At 45.7% G+C, this 23,228-nt stretch overlaps 1 protein-coding gene across 4 annotated transcripts in view; it reads left to right on the forward strand.

Moving 5' to 3' along the window:
- SEPTIN8 (septin 8) overlaps nt 1-23,228 on the forward strand; it is a 79,368-nt gene that overhangs the window by 7,863 nt on the left and 48,277 nt on the right. Inside the window, exon 1 of one of the 4 annotated variants that reach the window (XM_075900344.1) lies at nt 19,894-19,897. The exons of the other annotated variants lie outside the window; for them this stretch is intronic. The gene's annotated coding sequence lies outside the window, so the exon portion shown is untranslated. Of the gene's footprint in view, nt 1-19,893; nt 19,898-23,228 lie in introns of those variants that run through there. 4 annotated transcript variants of the gene reach the window in all.

The following is a 23,228-nucleotide window of genomic DNA, read 5'->3' on the forward strand; positions in this document are numbered from 1 at the left end:
AAGGATCGGGGGAGGGATAGAAGTCCCTCATGGAGGTGGAAGTTTTTTGTCGCTGAAATTGGGCGTTTTTCATGACTTTTGTCACATTGCAACGTGAACACGCTCTGGGTTTTGTTGCCAAAAAAGCATTAATGAACAAACTGATAATGGATCTTTCTACCTTTTGAGAGCAGAAAATGTTTTCATCACATTAAATAGCATAGTTCTCTAAAATTAGTGTTTTGCATTTTGATGTTGCTAAATAAATGGGGGCCGGTTGCAGTGGTCTTTTGAATTATAGACAAGTCAGTTGTGCTAAAACAGATAAGTTCCTTCTACTATTTTGTATGTAATACCCTTTCTACAAAGAGTCTTCAGCACTGCTTCTTTGCTCAGCAAGCTGGCATAACATTTCTCAGCTGGATCGTTTCAGAGGGGGAGCAGATTTAGTTCGTTTCAGCAAAAATAATGAGGAGTCCTGTGGAACTTTCCTTATCTGATGTAGTGGGCTCCAGCCCGCAAAACGTTATGCCCAGATAAATTTGTTAGTCTTTAAGGCGCCACAGGACTCCTCATTGTTTTAGCTGGAAAGTGAATTCTTAAAGTGATATTTGGAGCAGAGAAATAGAAATTCCCTCTCAATGTACTGGAAAAACTGTAAATTGTTCACATAATGCAAGTGTGCCTTTTTTTTTTTTAAGTAGATGTTTCAAGATTTTTTTTCTTTGAGTGGAGAATGGAAGCAGAGCAATTTACATGGAATGGGGATGTAATTTTTTCCCATTTGAAATTCATGTAAGAATTTCTAGAATGTTAATTTGCTCTCTCTGTGTGGGACATTAACGCTGACCTGGTGTAAAGTGAATCAATAATAATTGCAGAAGGGATCACCAGATCCAGCTCTTACTGAACTTCAGAAAAATCAGGGTTAATTTCTGCACCTTGTGCATGACCCTCTCTTTACTGATAAACAGCTGCTCTTTAGATAAAGCAAAATTTTCAAAAACACACACCTCCGGTTTAGGCAACTGCATGAAGTGGCTGGATTTGTAGAAAAGATGAGTGCCCATTAAAAATCCATTCACTTTATTTAGGTCCTGAATGGTAACAGCATTTTTGAAAATCTGGCTCTAAGGCCAAGGAGACCAGGTCAAGTGGTCTCAGTATTGACCATGGAGCAGGAGAGTTCATTTTATACTTGAAAGAAACAGGCAGGGAGAAACTAAGAATCTTGCTGATGCTGTTTCTAATGACAGTGGAAGAACTCTTTCCATGTTGACAGTGAACCTGCCAGTGTACTGTTACAAGAGAGTGAGTTTATGAAAGAAGGGTGGATTGAGTGGTTAAAGCTGTATGTTGTGAGAGCGGAGTTGTACTTCCAGGTCTGTTACAGATGTTGTCACGTTGGTCACGACACCTAACTTCTCTATGGGACACTTCTTCAACTGTAAAGTATAGATGATAATAGTTCCCTAGTGCCTGGGTGCAATGAGGCTATTTTCTTTCAAAATGACACTGCAGCTCTAAGCCCAGAATCCAGTCCTCATATATACCATGAGGAGCATCATGGGAAAACCCTTATAACTTTCAGAGAGCAATCTGATTAAATAGACTTAAGGATGGTATGGTGTCATGGTGCCATCCGTTGGTTGGCACTGGTATCTGACAGTGTGATGACTTCAAATTAAGAATCTGTACTTTAAAACTCCCCAATTGCACACTTCTCCAATCTAGTGCTTTACCATGAATTAACAGTTCCCTCCAACACAATGAAATTCCTTTGAAGTAGTACTATTAGAAATAATCAACAAAAACAAGTGAAAGAAAAATTCACCCACAGAAAGCTGCATTTAAGACTGCATTCATTCTAGGCTTCAGAATCATACCATCAGTACTCAAGAGTGCTTTTGTTCTTGTAAATATAGTGCTTGTAAGAGATGTTGATTTCACAGCCCTGGAGACTGTAATCCTCTGTAGATCCATACACCAGCCACAGCACTGGCATTGGCAGCACTAGTTTTCCTTCAATGTATTCCAGCCCTGATGTGGAGGGACCTTTTCTGCATAGGGGAGGATAGTTCAGTCTCTATGCCCATTACTACCTGGTGTCTCTGTTGACATGGTCAACACAAACCACACAGCTGCTTTGTGAGCTAGAGCTCTCTCCCCTGGGTATTGAATGGAGACCAGCAGTTAATTTCATATGAACTACCACATATCCATCAGATGTTAGCTATTTTTGGTGTTTACTGAGCTGGGATATGCTAGAACCAACATCTTTCACATGAAATACCTTTCATTATTAGTCCTTCTAAGCCATTCTGTGCATGAGAGGCGACCCATGTGAGTCTTTATATGCTGGAGCAGTCAAAGGATATTGGTATATCTGCTGTGTAACAGCCAATCACCATGCACTGAAAATGCAAAAAGCAAAACAGAATGAGGTATAACAGCAGCAGGGAAATGCAATGGGAAGAAGTGGGAAAGGAGGCACTGAAGAAAAAGGGGAGAGTAGCATGGGACAAAATTTAGAGACCCACAATTAAAAATAGTCCCACTCTTTGCAAAGCCTTTGCAAGCCAAAGAGCCTGGCTAATTTCATTGCAACAAATAACACAGCTAAGAGTCCAATTAACCCACTAATCCATTAATTTATAGATGCAAGTGCAGTAAGTCACTTTAATTTTAACCCAGGCAGTCATGTACCCTCAGAAAGACACATTAATATGACTTAGAGAACATGTATGAGGCCTAATATTCAGCATTGTTTGGGCTTCTGTTGTCTTGTCAGCCCCTTAGGCTCTGGATTTTGAAAGTGTCACCCTGAATCTCTATGTGCAAATACAGTAAAAGCTCTTATATCTGGCATGTTGGGAGAATGGGGGGAAGGAGGGGTGCTGTTAATTGAATACTTCACCATTTTTTAAATAGAATACAATAACATAAAGTTTTAAATAGTGCACAAGTACTCACCAATCCAAGAGTAGTACTGTACTGCAGAGTGGTTGGTTTCCTGAATTCCCTTAGGAGTATACAGGTTATATTTTCTAACCAGAAGGTTATTTTTTTATACTTCACATCACTATGGGCAGCACATGGCCCACACCCAGATCTCTAATGCATTTAACGCTAAAGTTATACTGAACATAATTTAATCTTTCTTTGATTCAGAAGGCACTTTAGGTTCTTGCAGTGCCTCAGACTCATCATTATCAACATCAGTTATCATTGGTAGATATAGAAGGGGTAGGAGACTGGGATGAATCTGTAATGATCCTATGACACACCCTGGAAGTTGCTTTTTTGGAATAAATACCAGCTTGCTTACTTGTCTTCTGTCTCTTTTGCGTAAGGGTGGAGTGCAGAATATGCAATTGCATAATGTGCTGAGCAGTATATTAGTCTCAGTTGCTAGACTGAAGATTTGTATTTGGGGATATCAGAAATGCCGGTTCATTGAGCTTTCTTGTTAATTGTGTGTCAAATAACAGAGCTTTTATTGTACCGTGAGCACACAGATTGGGGGTTTGTGTATCCGAGGGTACGTCTAGACTACAGGGTTTTGTCAACAGATACTGTCGACAAAGCGCGTCTAGACTACAGCCAGTTCTGTTGACAAAGCAAGCTGCTTTGTCGACAAAACCCTGTAGTCTAGACACAACCCTACATGCAATAACACCTTCTGTCGACAGAAGGTGTTATGCCTCGTAAAATGAGGTTTACCAGCGTTGACAAAACTGCTGAGTTCTGTCGACGTTATGTCGACAGAACTCAGCGGTAGTGTAGACGCAGGTATAGTTTTGTCGACAAAAGTCCACTTTTGTCGACAAAACTCTGTAGTCTAGCCACACCCCTAGAGAGCAGCTGGATAAGAAATGGGGCATTTGCACATAGATTTACTTGAGTTGCATATGCAGTTTAATACTTGCACAATTATCCTGAAAATAATATAGCTGGTTTTTTTTAATAGCTAGATAATTTTTTGCGTGGTTTGAGTAGAAACCAGTAACATAGTTTCCCTGACAAAATTTTCAAAGAACGATTAGTTTTAAAGAGGAAAATGGAGTGTCTTCCCTAGAAGTGAAGGGATGATAGAAGTTTTGCCACTGATCTCTGATAATGTGCCTGTTTAATTTTGGCTGACATTTAATAGAATCTAGTGATTATTACCTGTTGGAAAAACTATGCACCCTATTCTTTTGTGTAGCTACTGACTGAGGAGCTACCAGAAGAAACCTTGAAAATATCTGTAAAGTTTCCCCAGAACTGGATGAGTCTTGTGGAACTTTCTGCTTTAACTTCTCTTTAAATGTAATCAGTAGTGAAGGCTTCTCCTTAACAGCTGGCATCCTCCTGCCTGTTGCCTGTAGTCGCTTCACAGTCTGGTGTTTGAAATCTCACAGTTCCACCTCATGAAAAAGATTCTGCTGTCAAACACTGGCTCGTGCAGCCTCACAGAATGATTTGGGTATGAGGAACAGTCAGAGCGTAAAAGGGAGAAAGCCGCATGTATCCAGTTTAGACTGAACAATTGCCAATGAAAAGGCCACATTTGGGGCAATGCAGGCCCCAAACTTAAGTTCAATATTTTTAAACATAACTGTTCAGAAATAGTCTCAGGACTTAGTGCCAGTGACAATACCTTTTATTTTGATTCAAACGTTCTTCTGCGTGTTTATAACACAGCGTATTGTAACATTTTGCAGGGACTTGAGCCCCATAGGGAAACTGACTAGTCAGTTCTCATTGCCCACCTTGAGTATTTACCTTTGACCCTGTTCTTAGCTTTGGATGAGTCAGATTATTCAAACTGGGGCTTCAAAAAGAAGTGAGTTTTAAAAGTGGTAGCAGCAGCCAAAAGCTGCAGCTGCAGCGCTGCTGCTTGGATTGGGAGTGTGCAGCGTATTCCTTTCCATGCACTGGCTAAATCTAGCTGGCATGTGTACCTGCCTGAGGGGGGAGGATGGGAAATGAACTGCCTTACTGTTCTCCTCAGAGTGGGACCAGCAGTGCTGGTTGCATTTCTGAGCCACAATCTGTCCCCAAATGGCTTGCATGAATTTTGGCCACAAGCTCATTCTTCTCTGACCCACAATCTGTCAGGTTCCCTCTCCCACCCCCAAAAAAGTGTTTTCACTGTATGTGCGGAACAAATGTCTGGTGGAAAAGTGTCACCTTTCCCAAATGTGTTGCTGTCAGTGCAAATCCAATATGTCTCTTCCTTCTGTACTATAGACAATATGTTACTCCAAGTGGGAGTTCAAAACTTTTTAAATCCGTGTGAGCTGGGAGGCAGTGGGTGTAAGAATATGTGAATTGGAGAATGCTAGAACCATCTGAACTCTGCATGCCCTCTAGAGAAGCAATGCTACAGACTAAGCTGAAGAACAACTTTCTGTAGTGAGAAGTTAGGATCCCTTTTTTGGTTTGTGTCTATGGGCTGTCAGGAAATCTCCAGCATTGTGGGGGTAGCGGGAATAACATATTGGGAGCTCCATTATCTTTGGGAAGATTTACTAGTGTTATTTCCAGCTAAAATCAGGAAAAACAGCCATTGATCTTTCCCAGTGTACCTGCTGTTCCTGTTTCCTTCATCTCAAGGTTTGATGTACCCTAGTGGAAATTGTGGGAGTCTCATGCCTTTAAGGAGTTGGTCATTAATGCCCCAGCAGGACTTTCTCCATCATGCCTGTCCTTGTGCTCTTGCAATATTTCTTAATGATAATCTCCCTATCCCTTTCCCTATGTCTCTTTGCTTGGAGTGGGAGATGAGGAAACAAGACGCAACAAGTAAAAACCCAGACTGACTCCTGATTGTGCAACACACTGAAAGAATTGAGTCCCATAAAACAGGGAGAACAGTGCTCCCTTCATTCACTGAGGATCAGGACATCTGCACCATATCCAATTTCATCAACTGTGTGAGGGGGGAGTCAGAGAGTTTTGATTTGGGAGGGTGGTGGTGAGATTTGCGTGCTTTTAATTTGGACATTGGTCAACACTTGTTTCAGTTTTTGACTGATAATGCACACATGCTTGCAGAACTAGAGATAGATCCTAAACCAGCGAAGTCTGAGAAAAAGGGGCCCAAGACAATGGGATGTTGGATAAGCCCCCTTGCTAACTTGTATCACAGTTTGGGAGCTAAGGACTTTAGGAGAAGGTTAGGAAAATAGTCACCCAAGTGTTGGGTCTAGGCCATGATGCTTCTGTTTCAGAAGGTTGCCAGTTGGCGTAAATAGCTACGCTGGCCCAGAAATATGACAGACATTTTTGGGGTGAAGAAAAGGGGAAAGGGTGGCAAATGTGCTCTGAAATTATGTTAAAGGGAACAGTTATTTTCTGAAAAAAAACCTGTGTACGGGCCTGTCCCAACACTGGGATCTGTCGAGCTTCTGCCAAATCTATTCCCTGTTGTGCTATGAACTCTCTTCAGCTCCCAAGCTAAATAGGATTGGGGAAGAGGGAAGTCAGTACTTAGATGGGTGACTTTGTTTAGAATTTGAAATTCCTTATTGTAGCCAAAAAGTGTGTGTGTCACACACATGAAATTTCAGTTATGTTAAATAGCTACAGCAGAAGTTCCCATGAAATGTTTTGCTGTAAAACCAGAAGCATAAAACCCCTGATCTTTCCCACCCATCCGATTCTGCACTAACTTACTTGGGAGAAAACTTAAAAAAACAGCAAATAGTCCTGCAGCACCTTAGAGACTTATAAAAAATGTAGATGGTATCATGAGCTCGTGGGTAACAACCCACTTCTTCAGATGAATGGAGTTAAGGGATCCAGGTCCAAATAAATTGCAGAGAACAAGAGGGGATGGGGGGAGAGAGAGAAGGGTGGGAAAAATGGAGAAAAAATATTGTCATTTAGAGTATCCATGCTAAATGAGGTGAACAGAGTGGGCTCTAAGTATTCTAAGTACCAGTGTAGAGCCCACTCTATTAGCCTCTTTTAGCATGGATACTTCAATTGACAATATTTTTTTCTCCACTCTCCCCATCCCCTCTCTTTCTCTGCAGTTTATTTGGACCCCTTCACTCCATTCATCGCCCACGATGGCTCATGATACCATCTACATGTTTTGTTAGTCTCTGAGGTGCTGCAGGACTATTTGCTGTTTTATAAGCTTTTTTTTTTCAGTTACGGACTAACACGGCAACCCCTCTGAATCTTACTTGGGAGAGGTTGGAGATGGAGAGAAAGAGGAGAGAGTTTGTAAAGAAGGAGTTCCTAGATGAGTGGGCCTGTTCCCATCTTGAGTGAACTGTTCCTAAATGACATGCCACAATAAGTATCCACAAAAATGAGCTTGTGGATAGTAGGGATGTAAATGGATAACCCTTATGGGTGATGTTTACTGGGTAACGATTAACTGGCACCTGAGCAGCCCCCCATCTGCGGCCCCCACCGTGCTGCAGGCTGGGGCAGGATTCCCATACAGGGCTGGTGGAGCTGTGAGACCTGCACAGAGCCAGAAACCAGCAGCCCTGTGGGTTGAGGGGCAGCTCCAGTTGAGCTAGAACGGTGCCCCATCCGGGATCCCGCTTAATTGGTTAACAGTTTAAATCTAATATTTAACCGGTTAACTGATTAAAGAGGATTTTACATCCCTAGTGAATCGCTGCATCCACAACTGACGATACGGGTACCCGCGGACATAAAGCAGATAATCCTGGATTTGCAGGGCTCCGTCAATTACCATTTCATTATCTGACCAGGGAAACTAAATTGTGGATTCAGAGTTGCAGGGAACATGGCACAGAACTTCATCTGCCCTAGAGCGTGCAAGGAACTCGTATGCTGTCTTGGAAGTTTGTACTCAAGCTGAACTATTCAATAGCAATAAAAGAGGTCAAGGAATCCCGCTAAGAAGGGCCCTTTTAGACAGATTGTTACATGCGTGCATGCCAACAAAATGCCCTGGGACTCTAATCCCATCCATTCTCCCAACTTCCTTCAGTCTGGGTTCAGCGGGAATTTTACCTGAATAAGGACGGCAAGAATGGGACCTTTCTGCCTTCTCCATTTTTAAACATTCTACTGTCCCATAGGTGTCTTACTGCAGAATAAACTCTTGTGCTATCACAGCTGAAAGAGCTTTGTTGAATTTTTCATCTTCTATTTCCATTTCGCAGTTAGATGCTTTTTGAATTGTATTGACTCTTCAAATTAAAGATACTTTGCAGCTTTCTAAAAGCCTCCGTTAATAAGCAATGTAGCAGTCAGCTTATTAGCCTGATGATTTTGATGTACTGTAGCTCTTAGAACCAAGTGGTTATGTTGTACATTTATAGTCTTGTCGTCTTCCTTATATTTGCCATTAAGTACCACAACACAGCATACAGGAGTGCTATTCAGACCTGTCTGAGTTAGCCGTCAAAGAAAGAATAGCTTATCACTGTAAAGAACCATTATATGAATTCAGAGGAATGCAGATCCCTTTTCCAGATATGGTACAAAATGTTGATGTGGCTAAACCAGCGCCAGACCTCCATTCCATGTAACCCATTTGCTTTTTCTCTCCTCATTCCCCATCATACCCATCTCCTCCTTTCTTTCACCTTTTCATGTATGCCTTCTCTGATTTTATCACTGTTAATGCCATCTTAACATTGCATCTGTGTATTATTGTTTGACTGTGGTGTCTGGTCTCCCAGCCTTGTTAAGCTGTAATATTTCATAACTCTCTTAGGATCTGAAACATGAGAGATTTGGAAACATGTAAACTGTTAGTTATTTACCAGTTTTGTACTTTTCATGGTCTTTCTTTGTGAAAATTAATAGAAAATGAATCTCACCAACACACAGAGGATTGTTTGTTGGCTGGAAATGAAAATTTCTTGGATATCCATGTGTTGGATTGTTGTGGCCTGAGAAGTGGAAACTAAAACCCAATGATGACCAGAATTAATTGGCTCTCTTAAGAGTAACCCACTATCAATCCCCTTTCTGCCTTGCCTAAAAAAAGTATTGAATGATGGAATTCATTATAAACGGGCAAGGAATTCTGAAAACATGCAGGAATTAGCCATGTTTATTTTAAATAGTAACTAAAACAAATAATCATGGTGGCTAATCTCCAAGATGCAGAGTAGAGCAGCTGAGTAATTACATATTATGAATCAGAGTTACTGTCTTCTCTTTTGAGGACACTTCCTTAAAAATGCCACTACCCTTTCCCAAACCATTATGTGGTGTAGAATTGCCCACTAATAGCGTTTTGAGGTTGTGGGACAAACTTCTGCTTTCGGTTTGTCCAGTAGTCATTTGTGTTGCTCTGGGTGGAAACTGGCGGTGTTCTTCAATCTCTTTCAGACCCATTGTTCCAAATAAGGAGAGAGGATGGTTGGGAGGGAAATGTGATTAAACCAGGGGGACTGCAAGTGAGCACTGCCACTACCCTGTTGTGTGGCCTTGGGAAAGTCATTTACCGTGTCTAACTTGGGGAGGGAGAAGGCAGAAATAATGCTTATCCGCTTACATAGAGTTGTGGGGTTTAATTAACTAAGGAGCTTAAGGACCTGTGTAAAAGATAAAACTAGAGGGTAATTTTGGCTTGCATTTTTTTTTTAATAAGGAACTGAGGAAGAAGTATTGGTTCTAACTTTTGCCTTCTCAGTACTCAGCTAGTTCATGGAGGAATGGAATTCTCATGCAGCTGAAATGCTGAACTTTTTCATCCCTTGGAGGAAATGTCTTTCATTTTTTGGTGCCATAGTTTCCTTCTGTTTCCACTGACATTCTTCCTTCTCAAAGGCAAAGTTTGTGTTTGCAAAAAAACTTTGTGGATTACCTGGCTTGCTCATTCAGAGCCTGAAACTATAGCCTGTGGGTTCAAGAACCAGATACAACAAGAACACACACAATGGTTGGTTTGAGTTTTGCTTTTAACATGTGATAGGTATCTGAGCACAGCTCTATATAACATGGGACAGTGGTTCCCAACCTTTTTTATGCCAGGGACTGGCAAACCCATTCACAAACTATTGACAGACCAGCAACATTGTATTTCCATATTTGCATATTCATTATGTAAATAACGAATATGCAAATATACCAATACTATGTTGCCAGTCTACCTAGCCCCAACTTAGCCCCTTGCCTAACACCCTTTGACCCTTTAACCTCTGTCCCCTATAGCCTATTCTGACACCCTTTTGCCCTATGACCCAATCATGCTCTCACCCAACACCCCTTTGCCTTCTCAGCCCAACACTCCCCAGAGATAGACTGCCCCCCAGGGAGCGTGTCTGTTACTGCCATGTGGATGGGGGAGTGGCCATTGGCCACGCATGCTCCCTCCTCCTTTGCATCCCCTCCCTCCTCAAGTGCATCTTGTGCCCCCATAGGTGGGGGAGTGCAGAGCCCTGGCTGGGACACCATTACTGAGGAGGGAGGAAGGTGCCTCCTCATGCCGCCGCCTCAGCCCTAGCACTGCTGCCAGAGCACAGGGAGTGGATGTTCATGGTGTGCATGATCCCTCCTTTGCACCTCTCCCTCCCCAAGCGTGGAGGAGGGAAGAAGGTGCCTCCTGTTCCGCTTCCTCTTGCTATGCCTGAGCCATGATGGCTGCTGGAGCTGAGCTGCTGTGAACAGCCAATTTGAGCTCTGGTAGCCGGTAGGGCCTGGCAGCCAGCGAGTCACGGACCAGTAGCAGTTCACAGCCCGTCGGTTGTATGCAGTGGTGTTGTACCCGTGTTGGGCGTACAGTAATTCCTCATTTAACATGTGCCCACTTAACACATTTTCACAATAGCATGGGGTTTTTTTTTAAAATTTTTTTTTAAGGGAATGTTTTTTGAATTACACGACCGTCCCCGAAATAACACCGTTTCCCCAACCGTCCCGTTGCCGGCGGCTGCATGGGGCTTCCTCCGCCTTTCTGCAAAGCGGTGAAGGGTTCGCCGCTCGCCGTGCCGTTCCCCGGCGACCCCCCTCCCCTCGCCGGATGCCATGCGGGTCCCAGCAGACCCGTCACAGGGGCGTACTCCCAACCCAATCCCCCTCCCTTTCCCCTCCCCAGAGCCAAACACCTTCCCTCCCTGCTGTAACCCAGCCCCTTTTCTCCCCCAACCTTATGTCCCGGTCCCAACAGACACCACCGCTTGAAACGCAACCCCCACCTTTTCTATTATTTTCAGTGGGAAAATTGACCCTGCATAATACGTTTTCACTGAACATGATCATTTTCTGAAACATATCTATAGTGTTAAATGAGGAATTACTGTATTCAAAAGCTTGTCTCTGTCACCAACAGAAGTTGGTCCAATAAAAGATGTACCAGGTTGGACCTCTCTGGTCCAGCACCCTTGGGACCTGACTGGTCCCAGATGAGGGACTTTTCCAGGCCAGGGGAGGTCATTTCAGGACACCCCACTCCCTCGACGCCGCTGTCCCTGTAGCCTAGCTGAGCTGCAGTTCAGCTCCCGGCCCCTCCCCAGCCCAGCTGAGCCATGCACCAGCTCCTGGCTCTCCCGTGCAGATCAGCTGAGTTGCGCGCCCCCTCCTGCAACCCAGCTGAGCTGCAGGCCAGCTCCTGGCTCTCCCCTTGCAGCCCAACTGAGCTGCATGCTGGCTCCCAAGCTCCCACCCCCTACAGCGCACCAGGACTCTCGGGTCCTGGAACATCCATGGTCATGCCAGACCATGGATGTTTCCGGACCAGAGAATCCCAGATTTTAGAGCTGCAACCTGTACCCTGTCACGAGGTATGTTTTTTCTTCAGTGCATAGACGTGTCTAATAAATGGTTCTTGCTTTCCTGAGTTCTGGGGCTCGGGGCCTACTTGTGCCCCCATTGAAGAAATTCTGCCACTGACTTACGCAGAAATAGGATTGTGCCCTTTTATGGGAAGATTTAAATTAAAAACCAAAGCCCCCATAGGCTTATTTTATTTTCTAAATAGTTTAGTGAGAACAGGTCTTATTTTTTTTGCAAAACTCATTTTTACCTCCTGGACTTGACATTTGAGTTGACTGTTTTGTGTGTCCTATAGATTGTGATGTTCCACATGATTTTGTCTTTAAATCTTAAACTGAACATTGTGGGTGAGTTTTCTTAGTGTGTTTAAATATTGTGTTGCTGATACAAAAGGCAAAATTATTGCCATTTATATTTAGTCCAATAAAAGATGTGAGAGGCATCTAAGCACAGCTCTAATGTCACAACACAATACGTATTGTATGCAGTGTTGTCGTAGCCATGTCAGTCCTAGGGTATCAGAGAGACATGGTGGGTGATGTAATATCTTTTATTGGACCAACTTCTGTTCTCACCCATCTTGTCTCTTTAGCATGACTGACTGGCAGCCCAGATATGGCTTTTTTTTTTTCAAAGCTCATATGTAGCACAGTCATCTGGGTATTCAGTTGCAATGACAAAACCTACGTCTAATGCTCGTTTAATTGATGTGATTAGACCTTGCAAACATTTCAATGGAAAGGCTAAATGACAGATTAGAAAGCAAATTTCCATATGCTTTTTATCCATTAAAAGGCCTGATGGGGGATGTAAACCAGAGCTGGTCAATTCATTTGTAGAAAGCTGGACTAATGCTGTATTTGTAGATAGATGTACAGCGTATAACATGAGATGGTCAGTGGTGTTACCCTAGCTGAAGTTTACCTGGCACAATAAGTGTTGCTTATAAAAAAAAAAAATGACACCCTTCCCCTTACAGATGATGTTGTAAAGCAACTAGCAATCCATAAACTTCTGTGAAAAGCTGCTCTGACATAGGGATGTAATAGAATAGTCGATTAACTGATTAACCAATAAGCAAAAGCGTATAGGTTAATGCTGTATTCTGCATGCATTCCCCCTTTGCCAGTACATTTTTAGCAGGCTGGCCAGCAGCCCAGCTCAGTTCCCGGCTTGTGCTGGGTCCGGGGCCTATCCCCACTGCAACTATGCATTTCAAGTGTATTAGGAGCCAGGTGGGCAGACATCCCAGTTCAGTTCCAGCTTGTGCTGGGTCCAGGAGCTCAGACCCTACCCAGATGGGCTGCTGCCATCGCATGCTGCTGCCACTGTATCAAAGGCAGCAGTGCAGGGTGGCAGGCAGCCAGTCTGCAAGGGGAGCTGGTTTTTTAAACTGGCTCCCCTCGTGGATCAACTCCCCCCTGGTATCCCCATGCTGCTGCCTCTCATAGAGAGGCAGGAGCATGGAGTGGCAGGGGATTCCTCGGGAGTGGGGCCAGAGCACACTGGCTGCCAGCCTCACCCCGGGGGACTATAGAATAGTCGACTAACCAATAAGATTTCATGAAGTTATTCAACTATTTAGTTAACCAGTATTTAACATCTCTGCTCTGAGGATGGAAGGCTGATGAAGTGAAGTGGTTGTGACGGCGCGTTGGGGGTTCCCCGTCTCCTGCACCCCGAAATGGCACAAACAGACTGCACCAGCCAGTGGAATTGAGGGTGGTTTATTGCTCCTCCAGCACAGCGCAGCACAGATGGAATCTGGTCACAGAGCTGGGCTCGGATGCCTCAGGCCCCCTTGAGATGGGGGAGACTGGGCCCCTAAACTCCAGCCTCTTCTCCTAGGCTCTCCTCCATGCTCTCCGACAGTAACTAACTAAATCCCCTTCCAGCCCTGCCCCCCAGCCAGGGCAGCATTCCACCTTCCTTTGTTCCTCTCCATGGGGGGTGTCTGGCCACTGGTTCAACAAGTTTGGCACTACCTTTGCATAGTGAGGTTTTCCCTGCTGGGTCTTGCTCCAGACAGCAGGGGTCACCACAGCCCAGCAAGTACCCCCACTACGTCACAGTGGTAAAATCAGAAGTCTTTGTATATATTAAAATCATTTGCTTGCAAGAGCTGAGGAAAGTGCTCTGATTCAAGCTTCTAGATTAGTTCTGAGACACTTCAACTTTTGGTTTGCTATTTAAATATTGTTACAAGATGGCATGAGAAATCACACCACCATGGAGGGCCTGATAATCAGGCAAAGAGAAGCAATTTGGGATTTTTGTTTGTGTAAGAAGTGCACGGTGCTTTTAAATGGTGTTCTGTTTGTTAAATGAGCCCAGTAGAGCTGGGTGACCCTGGAGAACAAACCCAGGACCCTGGATTTAATACAGAAAACAGCACTTTATTTCCATGGAGATGCCTAGTGAGGGTAGTGTAGGATCAGGGACCTAGGGCAGTGGTTCTCAAACTTTCTGGCCCGTGGACCACCTGGATCAATGCAAAACTTTCCACGGACCACCAGTTGCTAATGGAAACTCATCTTTAATTAAATAATTACACTGAACCATTTTTCTAATGCTGCAGTTAGGGAGAATGGTTTAATTTAAATGCTTAATCTGTTTAATCATTTAATCTTTTTCATGTTAGTTTATCAGACTTCATTTTAAATAAAGTAAAATATTAATTTATGTCCAACAAAAATGTTTCGATGTTTTCTTTCTTTATGGCAGACATGGAGAACCTTTTTTGGGTCGGGGGCTACTGACCCACAAAAAAATCAGTTGGCGACCTCAAGAGAGAAGCAAAAAAAACTCTTCCAAAAAAACCCCAACCCTCACTGATGTGGGGTCCCAACGGAGACTCCTCACTCCTCTGGTGCTCCAACCCCATGGGGCGAGGGGAGGTGATGGAAAGGACTGATGTTCAGGTCTTCCCATAGTCCAGATTTATTTTTCTGGGATTCCAGAGTTAGTGGATTTTGTGGATCCCCTTAGGTTCTGGGGTGGGGACAAAAATGAGGGGTTCAGTGTGTAGGACAGGGCTGCCAGCAAGTGGAATAGGTATGGGGATGCAGGATCTGGGTGAGAGGAGAAGTATAGCCGGGGGTGAGGGTGTGAGGTCTGGGTGGGAGGCAGGGTGTAGCAGCAGACTGGGAGTAGGTGTCTGGCCAGGGGGAGAGAGCAAGGGAGGGTGCAGGAGCAGGATGGGGCTAGGTGTCTGGCCAAGGGGGAGGTGCAGGAGCAAAGGAGGGTGCAGCCAGGGGCTTGGAGGAGGGTGTCTGACCAGGAGGGAGGGTTCAGAACCTGGTCAGGAGGAAGGGTGTATAAACGGATTGGAGATTGGGTGTCTGGGCAGGAGGGAGGGTGTAGGAGCAAGCTGGGGGTGCAGGATCTTGGTGGGGGAGAGGGTGAGTGAAGGGGATTGCAGTGTGGGGGTCTGGGCATGAGCGGGGATGCTTATGTGGCTTCACACCCCCGTTGCTCCCATTGGCTAGTGGCTTGTAGAGAGCTGCTCCCTGCTTCCAGTAGCACAGTCTTACAAGGAACTGCTTCTATAATAAATATATTGCTGCCAGAAGTAGCACAATCCTGTAGGCTATTGTTTCTAAACCGAGAACCAAATGTTTAGAATTGCTACCCATTTCAGCGCTGGGCGGCTTCTCTGTTGTCCTCTAGGCTGGATTCATGTTTATGGCAACCCAAATGGTACCTTGTCAACACAGGAAATCCTGAGATTCCAGATAGTTTTTTTGCAGTTGTACAAAGCAAGCCAGGGGATGGGGTGCACTGGGCACGGTGCAATACAGAAGCATTTCTCAGTTTTCTCCAGCTCTTCGGTGAGGGATGAAGGTGGGGGACAGAGTCCCCTAGTGACCCTGCTCCTTCTGGCTGCAGCCCCAGACCTCCTAGGGAGACAGGCGGCCCCCTCCCCTGGTTTCTGCAGCAACACCACTGAGCGCGGCTGCCCTACAGAGCAGCCCTCCCGCGTCGGAAATGCAGCTGCCTGCATCTCTGAGCAGAAGGCAGGATGGGCATAGGGAAAAGGCCTCGGGGCTCCTCTGGATGTTTCCCCAGCCCTGCAGCTTCCAGGCCTTTTCCAATGGCTGGCCTCGTGCCTCCCCTGGGCAATACCTGGAGGCAGGAGAGGCCCGCAGAGAGATACCATGATGCAGCGCGAGTGCTGACCTCTCGTCTTGCGAAGGTGTCTCCCCATGTGCTGGGCTGTGGCACTAGCGGACTCCTTGATGCGGTGTGGCATGAGGTCTTCCCTGCTGGGAGCCGCTGAGACCACTACCCAGGTAGCACCGGCCAATGGCAGCAGCGGGGAAAGCCTAGCTACCGTTTTCTCAGTGGGATGCAGAGGGGAGGCAGAGCTCAGTCCCCCCCTCACATAGTGGGGAGGCAGCATGGGCTCCCCACCTTATGGGGGAAGGAAGGGGACTGAGCTCAAGCTACGGACCACCTGGGAGGCAGCTGTGGACCACTATTGGTCTGTGAATCCCACTTTGAGAACTGCTGACCTAGGGTAATAGAAGGTCAGTGTGAAAAATAAACAACGGGCTGGTTTGCAAAGAGGTTGAGCACCTGCAGCCCCCAATGACTTCTGTGGGCTGTGGCGTTGCTATGAACCTCTGAAACTCAGCCCACAAACTTTTCAGGGTAGGTGCAGTTTCAGTTTCATCTTTTGCTAATGGGCAGAGGAGGAGATAAATTCTGACTTCCTTGCCTCTGCAATTTTAAGTCATGGTGTTTAATATTTTTTAAACATAGATTTTACCTCTCTGTTTGGTTTCCTTACTGACATTTGGTGCCAATTCTGGGCATCTCGAAGCTGGGCGTGACATTGAATAATGGCACGAATGTTCTGTGAAAATTCTTGACATTCTTACAAAAAGGATTATAATGAAAGGGTGGGATGGAGTAGGGATTGTTTTTCCTGTGTGTGTGTTTTTTTTTTAATCAGAGTGCAGTGCAGGGTGGAAGCTTCATTGCAGGCTTTGTTGTCGTGACTTCTGTGCAACGGGACTCAAGTGACTTAATGTGGTCTCCTTTGTATGAAGAACGATATGGCTGTGATTTGAAAACTGCAGTGCTTATTCTGGAGTGTACTTGTGAGTCGCAGTGGAGAAGGAAATGCAAACGCGATACAGTGCTGAGAACTTTGATGCAGGACAGTCATATCACCAGGGTAACAGCAACACTGAATTGATAAGGAAGAAATCTCTCAGAGCTACTTAGAAGAGCCAGCTCATCCCCTTTTCAATCCCCCCCCCCCAAGCTTCTCCATGTGTGATTGTGAACCCCTCGCTCTGGAAGCCCTCTACCTCCATGGGAAATTCACTTGTCTGGTGAGGAGAGACTGATGGTACAGTACAAAGCTAGATAGGAGAGGTGAGACTCCCTGATGTTTGTAATGCTGAAAAGCTGTGATGTCTAGCCATGCACTTGATACTGAGCCCGAGGAGGGCTCTTGTTGTAGTCTGGGGGCCTTTGGAGGGCAGAAGGACATAGTTGGGGTGAGCAGAAGGGATAGAGTTGACATCCTCTCTTCCCCCGCCCAGTGGAGGATGTCCAGGAGTTCATGGCATATGCAGGTTTTGCACCTCTCGTCTTGATAAGTCCGTTTGTGAGAGAGGCTAAAAAGGATTGGCACCAGTAAATTCATTCAGGAATCTTAAAATTCCTCCAGATTAATTTCTTTAGTGTATCTGGCGCACTCTGAGGCTTCTGTGTCGCACAATAATCTAGTCTCTACTGAGGAGAAAGAGAGAAGCTTAAATGCAGCAGACTGCAGTGATAATACAAATAATGAACACAAACCTCATGTTTAAATGCTCTTATTGATCCATTGGACTTTTGCCTTTGCTTTGAAATACCATGTCCTGGTTCAACAAAAGGTTTAAAGCTGTGGTGTCGAACCAGTTCTGAAGCAATAGCCTCTATAGTAGCTACTGCTATAGTGAACTAGCCACGCTCAACATGTGGCTAGTGGTTAGCATGTTGGACACCATGGATTTAAAGATATGCTTATGTCCCACTGACTGCAATGACTTGTAAGTGGTGCTGAAGTGCTTTGCTGAATTGGGGCCCTGATGAGGCTCAGAGTCAGCTGCATGGCTACTAGACACAACAGCTTTTCAGCATCACAAAAATCAGGGAGTCTCATCTCTTCTGTCTGACTTTTACTGTGGTATCAGTCTCTCATCCTGTGGCGAATTTGAAGGCTCATCAGGCCACAGATAACTGTGCTATGACTAGCAATAGTCTTTATAACAGGGGTGGGCAATAAGCAGCCCAAAAACAAATTGTCTGCTGGCCTGCCATCAGTGAACCCTGGTGAACAGTGTCTGGGCTGTTTATGGCCTATGAATAGTTCACCTAAAAACTCTGTATGAATACTTGCTGTGCTGTCTGCCTCAGCATCTCTTCGCCATCCTTAGCCTGTCCTGAGCAATTATTTTATTACCTCTTTTATGGTATTATTCTCTAACTAACGTTTTACATGTCTCACTTGCTTGACAGAGCGGTAATATATTGGGTTCAGGGAAGGTAACGTTTTTATCTGTAACAAAAAAAAAAAAAAAAAAAAAAAATCCTGGATCTGTTGTGAATTTTAGTCTGAGCATTTCCAGTATCATAAAAATGCTCCTTGAAAGGTCATTGCCATTACTCCTGCCAGACTGCCCCACCCAGTGAAAGAAGCTTTACTTCAGTCTGAACTGTTAGCTGCTGCTTAGCCCCTGAAAATGTACGGTGGTGGCTGGCCTATTTAATAACATAGGAAAGGATTTAGTGCACTGAAAGATGAAGGATCCGAAGGGTTGAAACTTGAAGAAAAATCATCTGGCATATTATTGATATAGAAACTAATGTTAACTTTGACATTCCTGGTTGGAGTAAGGGGCTGAATTGAGGAGATCGATGTTTTATTCCTGACGCTGACTCCCTGTAATCTGAGACAAATCACTTGACTGATTTGTGCCTCAGTTTCCCCATCTATACAGTGAGGATAACACCTTTGTCTCTGTAAAGCACTGGGATATATTCAGAGGAAAGTGCCAGTGTGATACACACCTAGGCTACGTCTACATTGGCCCCTTCTCCGGAAGAGGCATGTTAATTTCCAACTTCAGAATAGGAAAAATAAGAGATCCTCCGGAAAAGGGCTTTATTCCGGAGGATCGCGCCAGTCTAGACGCTTTTTTCCGGCTTTTCCCCAAGCCGGAAAAAAAGCGGCGGCCATGTTTATTTAAATCCCGCAGGGAATATTTAAATCCCCCGCGGATTTCCCTATTCTGAAGTTGGAAATTAACATGCCTCTTCCGGAGAAGGGGCCAATGTAGACGTAGCCCTAGTGTAGTTGTGGGCTTTCTGTCTCAGGATTGTGCCTTTTCTGTACAATAGTGTTGTTGTAGTTATATTAGGGTTTGTATCCTGTGTAAGCTGCAGCCATTGGAGTACAGTGTGGTAACCTACTTTTGCACAAGTCGGATAGCCAAACCAGCAGTGAGCTGTGTGGTCAAGATACACATTGTGGGTGGTGGGAAGGACAGACAGACAAAGGTAAGGAGGTACAGAATGAGCAAGCCCGTGAGACTGCCTCACCCTGCCCACTTGTCAAAAGGTTAGCCAAGTTATTCTGCGTAATCTTCCTTCCCCACACTTAGTCATCATTAAGATTTCTTTGGAAGCGCATGAATTACTGCAGAGCTGCTGCAGGGATGAGCAATTTCCCTGTGCCATTCATTTTTTATTAAGGAGACAAGTGAATAGCATCTTAATCAATGTCATTGACTTTTGTATTAATCAGCGTGTGCCAGGCATGTACCAGGGAGCAGAGAATGAGAAGACAAAGCCATTTGCTTTGTGATTAATAAGAGGCCCGATCCTGCCATCTACTGAGCAGCCACCTCTCCCATTGAGGACCAGTTGTGCTGAGGGTATTGAGGTTTGGGCCAAGAAATGGTACCTAAGGGTATATAAAAATATAACTTTGTATATAAAAATGTAACTTCCCACCATTTCATCTCACTTTTTTGAATACCAGGGCTGGAAACTGCACTTGGTCTCCTTAACATTAGTTTCCCCTTGTATCCTGTTCTCACAGTGGTTTGGTTAGACTGTGACTCGGGATGGGCAAATACAGGCCCACGGGCTGGATCCAGTTCACCAAGGTTAGCTCCTGGCAGGCCACTGCTATATTTACCTGCGCTTCTGCAGGTACAAGTGCTTGCAGCTCCCGTTGGCTGTGGATCGCTGTTCCTGGCTCATGGGAGCGGTGGGAAGTGGTGTCCCAGTTTGTGCCACTTTCTGCAGCTCCCATTGGCTGGGAACAGCATTCCTCAGCCACTGGGAGCTGCAATCGCCCGTATCTGCTGAGGTGCAGGTAAATACAATGGCAGCAGACTGCCAGAGGCTAAGCCTGAAGAACCACTGCCGTTTTATTGCCCACCCCTACTGAAACGCTTTGTTCCATCTGTTTTCTATGTGTTTTGTACAGTTCTTGGCATAGGGAGCCATGATCCCTGACTGCCCCCCTGGGTACTACAGGTTTTTTTTATTACAATAATCAATTTGACATTATGGGATTCAGGTGGGTGTTGGGCTAACTGCCATTTTTGCAGCTTTCTTAGAGATGGACCCAAGCAACAAAATTGAGCTCCTGGTGTGATGGTGTTTGAATCCAGGCTGTTGTTCTTGGGCTGCTTAATGGCTCTAAGGACCAAATTCTGCACGGTGTGCATGTAACTCCTACCTACTTCCCTAGGACTGAGGGCTCTATGTAAATAAAAATATCATCTGCCAATGAGGATTTCCAAGCTGGAGAAGATACGCTATGCAGTGATTGTGCGGTATTGGCTTCTGTAAACAGGCAGTAAACAGGCTCAGCAATGCAAAGCTTTAAACAGTGAAACTTGTCACAGTTTTCTGGCATTGAAATTAGAGGATTTTGTTCCAGTCCCACCATTTGTGCTCCCAATCATTGGATTAGCTCTTGGAATGCTGCAGCCAGCCTCAACCCTGTTCTAATTAGACACCTTGGCTGAAGTTAAGGAGGTCAGCAATTTTGTTCTGATTTTTATTCTTCCCAGCCATGATGACATTGCAGGGAGTGTTCTCAAGGGCTGGGCTAATTGGAGATGAACCATGTACACCTTAAAATGTCTAATTTGTGACTTTCTTAAAATAAAGCCATTTTTATTTATTCAGAAAAATAATCATTTTTTCCCTGCTGTGCGTTTCCTGCTTTGTCTGAAAAAAATGCTGCTGTTTTCTTTGTTTCACATGCTTTAGTTTGGGGGGGGAAATCTTTTAGAAACAAGAAAGAGCCACATATAAACACAGCAATTCTCACTCATATGCTGCTTTGCCTGAGTAATATCTGCAGGATTTAGATATTCGGTCTATGATTTTAAAGAACATCTTGGGCATAAGACTTAACCAAATGAATTGGGAATGTGTCACCTGCTTATTTTTTTCCTTTGAACTGCTGCCTTAGCCAACCCCTGCTCCCCACCCATTTAAAAGTGTTAGGGTTGTTGTCTGTTTAAAAACACAAGTGCCAGTTGTCAGATACCCTCGTTTTAATGAGAAATGCTACGATTAAAACTGGCAGATGGCAAAGACTGGAATTTTAGGTCAAGTAAACCTGGAGGATTTTTTCAGGTGAGTCCCTGCTGCTAATCCCTTTTGAGGACTGCCTTGTGCACATTGACACCGGCATTTCTAAGGTCCACAGCAGGGCCAGATCCGCGGCAGGCATAAGCAGCCCAACCCCTTTCTTTGCCTGTGGCCTGCTGGAGAAGTGGATCACAGAAGAGGAAGCAGATTTGGGCACATGGTGAAGTAAAAATAAGCTTCTTGGGAGTAGAGGCTGGAAAATGGGGTGAGGTACAGGCAGTCCCCGACTTACGCGGATCCGACTTATGTTGGATCCGCACTTACGAACGAGGCTTTCTCGCCCCGGAGCTCGCAGGCAGCGGTCCCGCCACCTCGACCTCCGGGGCGAGAAAAGCTGCTCCCGATGCCCCTGGTCTGCTGGGGACCGTCTCCAGCAGACCAGGGGCACCGGGAGCAAAGCCGCAGCCGGTTCCCGCGCTTCTGAGGCTTTGCTCTGGCAAAGCCTCAGAGGCGCGGGACCCTGCCGCGGCTGCGCTCCCGGTGTCCCTGGTTTGCTGGGGACCGTCTCTAGCAGACCAGGGACACGGGGAGCAAAGCCGCAGCGGTGGCGGGGTCCCGCGCCTCTGAGGCTTTGCCAGAGCAAAACCTCAGAGGCGCGGCACCCCGCTGCCGCTGCGGCTTTGCTCCCCGTGTCCCTGGTTTGCTGGGGGGGGGGGGGGAGGCGCAGCTAGTGTGCTCCCCCCAGCAGACCAGGCTTTTGTTGTGGACCCTGGGGCAGAGCAGCTGGGGCGCTGCCGGTTGGTCCCGCAGCGCCGCTCTGGGTACTACTGGACCAACCTGGCAGCACCCCAGCTGCTCTGCCCCAGGCGTCCTGATTCAGCCGCTGCTGGTCAGTTTCAGCAGCGGCTGAATCAGGACGCCTGGGGCAGAGCAGCTGGGGTGCTGCTGGGTTGGTCCAGTAGCACCGAGGAGCGGCGCTACTGGAGCAACCCAGCAGAACCCCAGCTACTCTGCCCCAGGCGTCCCCAAGTCAGCCGCTGCTGAAACTGACCAGCGCTGACTACAGGAAGCCCGAGGCAGAGTTGCTCTGCCCCGGGCTTCCTGGAATCAGCCGCTGATCAGTTTTAGCAGCAGCTGACTTGGGGACGCTTGGGGTTCTTAAGTTGAATCTGTATGTAAGTCAGAACTAGCGGTCAGTTTCAGCAGCAGCTGAATCTGGATGCCAGTTCCGACTTACATACAGATTCAACTTAAGAACAAACCTACAGTCCCTATCTTGTACGTAACCCGGGGACTGCCTGTAGTTTGAAATTGATTCTAATTTGAGGGTAAAAACAGGAAGAGTTTGGAAGTAGGAAAATTCCATCTGACTTCATTAAAGGGACATGATCAAACTAGCTACTGCTATTTTTTTCTCTCTGTTCCTTTGTTACATTTTCCTGCCAGCTGAGGCTTGATGTAGAATGGCTGATGTCCAGCCCTTCAAAATCTCTCTGGTTTGGTCCCTCTGACCTTTCTCTGCTGCAGCCTCTCCTTTCTGTTTTGACAAGAAGGACAAAATGTTCATCTTCCATTAGTGATATGGTTTCTGGCCAGCTGGTGACTGTAGTGTAGAGAGTAAGGATGTTAAATATCGAGTAATTTACTAGTCGAGTAGTAGGTGGAATTTCCATTGGCTATTCGACTAGTTGATAGGCACTTCTGAAATATAGGAGGAATGCAGAACTCCACGTGACTCAGGGCTGCATGCGGGTGCCTGCTTTCAAATGTACAAGATTCCCCAGTGGGGGCTCTTGTGCATTTCAAAGTAGAAGCCCCCTCATGGAGCCTGGGGTCAGCAGTGGTCTCAGAGTCTCCCGTTCACCCTGGGCTCCATGCTGCGCTGCCACTTTGAAATGCCACACGGAGCCCAGATTAGCTGGGGACTC

The sequence above is a fragment of the Pelodiscus sinensis genome, chromosome 17 (genome assembly GCF_049634645.1).
Source record: "Pelodiscus sinensis isolate JC-2024 chromosome 17, ASM4963464v1, whole genome shotgun sequence".
In the NCBI taxonomy this organism is placed as follows: domain Eukaryota; kingdom Metazoa; phylum Chordata; order Testudines; family Trionychidae; genus Pelodiscus; species Pelodiscus sinensis.